The sequence below is a fragment of the Palaemon carinicauda genome, chromosome 6 (genome assembly GCF_036898095.1).
Source record: "Palaemon carinicauda isolate YSFRI2023 chromosome 6, ASM3689809v2, whole genome shotgun sequence".
NCBI lineage: Eukaryota > Metazoa > Arthropoda > Malacostraca > Decapoda > Palaemonidae > Palaemon > Palaemon carinicauda.
The window spans coordinates 83,957,420-83,962,419 of record NC_090730.1 but is presented as its reverse complement, the minus strand read 5'-3'; the positions used below and the strand labels follow the sequence as shown (position 1 = coordinate 83,962,419).

General features: G+C 33.9%; 1 protein-coding gene across 1 annotated transcript in view; it reads right to left on the bottom strand.

Moving 5' to 3' along the window:
* The window catches only part of LOC137643121 (uncharacterized), a 53,028-nt gene that overhangs the window by 26,853 nt on the left and 21,175 nt on the right, over positions 1-5,000 (bottom strand). The gene's annotated exons all lie outside the window — the stretch shown is intronic.

Here is a 5,000-nt window from a genome sequence, read left to right as displayed (position 1 = left end):
TTTCTGAATCCTATGGCTTTTTATTTATTCAAAACTATAGATACAATTAACTTCTGGAACGAGGCTATCGGTACCACCCAGTTATATCAACTTCTGCTTGTTAATCTCAGTGGTTTATGAACTATAACATAACAAAGGAAAATGTATGATGAATTATTTCAGAATGATCTAAACTCTAAAGAAACATCCATAATTCTTTTTCCTTGTTTTCAGTCCTTTTATTATTATTATTATTATTATTATTATTATTATTATTATTATTATTATTATTATTATTATTTTTATTATTATTATTATTATTATTATTATTATTATCATCAATATCGTTATTGATAATATAATTATATTTTGGATTATGTTCTTATGTTCCTATATTTGTCCTTCCAGAAAAGCAAATTCATAAAACTGACGACTTAATCAACTAAAATTATCACACTTTTGCAAGGTTGAAATGAAGCCGAGGTTGCTGTTTTTGAGGGCCCACGCCAGAAATGTTAAACCCCTTTCATAGAAGATTCTTTCAACAACAAAAATGAAAACTGATATTGAATTCAATCTATATCGGGAATAAATACCCAGAGATTTTACTTTTAAGATAACACTTTTGCTGGGGGCAAGTCTTGCACTCATGCCTCCAAGTCGAAACAAATCTAGTCATTAAACGTAAACCACTGAGATATCATGAGAGACTAAAGTTTATGCTTACAATCAAAATCGACAATGATAACACTTCGATACTTAGGATAACTGTCACTAACACACATGCTTTCCATGCATTGAAATATTGAGCCACAGATGGATTTTAATATTGAATTCTCTTAATGTTGAGAATAAATACGAAAGGGGGAGTACTTTTATGAGATTTGAATCATAGAAGTTTAGTTTGGCGACCAGACACTATGAGGTTACTCAGTACTAGTAGGATACAAATTCGATAACTGAAAAAAATACAAAGATCTAAAGGCAAAGCAGTTACAAAATGAAACAACAGTTAGAAGTTTAACAGACTTGAATCAAGATGAAAGAAAGGAAGCAGGTATGGAGGTCAAGTAAAAGGCTAAACAGTAGATGCAGGTAAGACACTACAGTAATGATTCTTACAGCAGATGGAGAGAGGTGCGATCACGGTATTATCCCTCTTCGCTACGGCAAAATGGACCTTTAGTTTTTCATATTTAGCAACAGTGCCATATATCGTATAAGAAAGCAGAGATGAAAAAGTTTAATATGCGTCTTCATGACCACAGTTTTAAAAACTTGGGGATATATCCTCGGATTTTCAACATCATTAGCATTTAAGCATATAAGAAATCATTTTTACCATTGCAAAATGGTACGAAGAATATTCGGTCTTGAATACTCTGCTTCACAAAATTTCTTATCAGAAAATTCGATCTCAAATTTTACATCAAATATTGAAATTGCTTTCAAATAGCAATGGAGGTGTAAAAAATTTATTTTAGATAACTCAAATTTATTCTATTCATCTTAAACTTGCAAGTATATTAAAGACATTTCATAATAAAAGTTAAGAAAATTTTGTCTCAGAAAATTGGCTCTTTCAGTATTTAGCTTACCAAATAGGATGTTTCTTGTATAATATGTTTAACATCGTCGGAAAATACAGGGCTTTTATATGAGAATATCTTCAGTACATTAAATCGGTAAGAGGAAAAGAAAAACTTATCAATGAGATTAATTACAAATACGACTTATATGGGCGCAGCGCGGACAGAGTCGCGAAGCGTATAATGCACGAGTGCATACTAAAATCCAAGTGTGAAAATTTAATGGTTTAGAAAATCAACTCTCAATCATTTTACTGCTTGAGCCAAAGTAGAAGCCCAAAGTGTTACATCTTGCCTTAAAGAGGGTGAATTTTTTTTATCTTCACGAAGATGAATCAATACTGATGGATTTTACGATTTACTTTGAATCAACTAATATCAGTGGATTCCGTGGCCGGGGCTGTAGGATATAAATAAGCTCCTCAGCTTATTTATATCCTAAAGAATTTTAGAGCATCAGAAGTATTGTTACGAATAAAAATGCCTCTGAAGGATTTGAGTCGGCCTTAAGATGTACTGTAGCAAGTCAAAATCACAACATCTTGAACAAATTCATTGATGCTCTAAACTAACGGCATGTATAATAGAAAGTGTTGTAATGGTATTTCACCTGGGAGATCGTCAAAAAGGAAAATAAATATGGAGAACTCGATACGCGCGTCGAGATGATAATAGAAAAGTACAATGGATATAAAATAGTTTTCAAAAGCGGTTACCTAAATATAAATGGTAAATAAAAATTTTAATTAAAATATTGTTTTACGTAACACATTTTATCTTTTAGTGGCTAAAGCGGGGTTTACACGGGCGAGCAGCTCGTCGAGCCTGGCTCGACAACCCTGTGTTTGAATTGATGTTCGAGCGTGTAAACGGGCTAATTGGTTGTCGAGCGCGCTCGTCGAACGGCTCGATGAAAGTCAGGCTCATCTTGACTATTGTGGGCGGAGCTACATTGTTTGACGAGCGGTGTGAACGTGTGAACGGGTGTCGAGCATCGAACTTCAGTTGTTATTGAAACCTGCTAGGGGAAACATCATCAAAGAAATGAATAATGGCTGCCATTAATGAAAGCAAGAATGAGAAGGAAGTCGTACTTTGATTTCATATATACATATCGGGCTCACCCAGCTTTATGGAAAGTTAAATCAAAAGACTATTCCAATAAAGTGGCCAGAAACAAAGGAATAGCGGCTCTGCATGAAATATTGAAAGAACTAATTTCAAAGCCTTAATTTTAAAGTAATAAGCAAGTTGGTGTATGAAAATTTCTCTCTTTTTAGTAGCCAATCCTTCGTCCACTTTGATCTTTTTTTTTTCCTTCTTAGTGCCACTGCTAAAGCAATGGCTATCAAATCGTCCTGGTCGATAGATATGTTGACGTTGTTTTAGCACGAGGCACACTGAGGCTCGATGTACTGTCTGAAAGCTCTTCGAACCGTTCTACAAGTAGGTTTGACAACCGGGCTCGACGAGCTGTTCGCCCGTGTAAACCCCGCTTAAGACATAATGTAAACACATCAAGTTATTTTCTAAGACTGAATTTCCTAAAATTAAATGTTTTGGTCACGCTGCAATGCATTATCTAAAAGGAGTCGATTTCTGAAATCTTTGTAATCTCGGTTTTGTTTTTCCTTACCTACGACGCCAGCATTCACTTAAATTACCATTTTCTACATGCCTCTTTCATTCTCTTTCAATTATCCCCAATAATTCCTAAGTAATTGAGCAATTAATTTTCTTCCTCACGAATGCCACAGGTGTGTATCATTAAAGCTATTCTTGCAAGCTGCGATAAACTCTGAAGTTATCTTAGAAAAAAAATTAATTGCAAGATTACAACTATGATATATGATTACAGTAATGCATTAATTTCCGCATTAACCGTGAAATATGAAAGTAAAGCGTGACAGGAAATTGAGGATATTTAAAAAAAAGAAAAAAAAAACTGAAAAGAAAATATGTGGTCACAAAAGAAAAAAAAAAACACCGAATCAGCATGATGAAACCAATGAGACGGTGAACATCAGCCATATTATCACTTCGCAATTATTTTTACATACCACGTAGGCGTATTTTAAGACCAGTAAAACGGCCGATTTTCCTTTACACCAGTCGTAGCTTAGTCAACTCACTTCAAGCGATGAAAAATGAATTAATTATTGCACCCATGTTATTAGGCTCCATAAGAAGTCAGCAGAAAGTGTCGTTCCTAATTATGTTGATTGGAACATTTTTCAATTATATTATGATCTTGGGTGATCGCAGAAGAAATTCAGATATTGTATAATTACTGTTCATTTCTATATAACTCATCTCCCTTTCACAGTTTTTTGAAGGTAATGATAACCATAAAATGCGTGATATGCAATTAAGAGATGATTTATGTAATAAACATATGAAAAGCAAAGTATGAACCACCATTTAAAATTGGTGAGCATTCTTTGGGTACGCTTGTGTGTCTCATTTGGATTGATGTAAAGAGATATAAGGATCCGAAAGAATCAATGGTTGAAGATACGAAAATGAACGTGAAACGCCTGTTAACAGAGAGAGAGAGAGAGAGAGAGAGAGAGAGAGAGAGAGAGAGAGAGAGAGAGGGTTGGGGAGGTTGTGGGTGGGCAGATACGGAGACGTTAATGTAATAATTGAAAAAAGTGGAAAATGAGTTATGAATATCTACTACACAATTTTATATATATATATATATATATATATATATATATATATATATATATATATATATATATATATATATATATATATATATATATATATATATATATTACAAGCCAAGTCACAACACTGTTGACGTTTGATCTACCGGAATTGAGGCTTGGATAATTCTTTCTTCGATTGTCTTCTTACCATTGTGGCTAGGATACAAGAAGATGATAGTACGGCCTCGGTTTTTGTTAGTGATTTCAATGCTCACTAAAGGGAGTGGTTAAACTCTGTTTCGCCTATTGATCGCCATGGCTCAAGAGCTTTGGACTTTTCCTCTGAATCAGGCTGTGAGCAGATTTACTTTTGAGAAACATTCGGTCGGTCTTTTCTTCAATTGCAAAAAAAAAAAATAAATAAATAAAAAGAAAAAAAGGAATAAAGAAATGTGTTATTGGGACAGTCTTGTAAGAATTTCGGTGATCAATCTATTTTGAAGTGTTTTAATTCTCTCATTCTGCCTTGTTTCGAGTATTGTTCTTCTGTCTGGTCTTCATCTGCTGCCCCTCTTCTTAATTTCTTCGACAGGAACTTACGGTCTATTAAATTTGTTATTCCTGATCTAGATATTAATCCTTGGCACCGTCATTCAGTTAGTTCTTTATACATGTCGCAGAAGTCTTATAATTCAGACCATCCTTTGTATTCATATCAGCCAAGATAGTACCTTCCTGCACGTATTACTAGGTAGGCAGTTAATTCTAATTATCC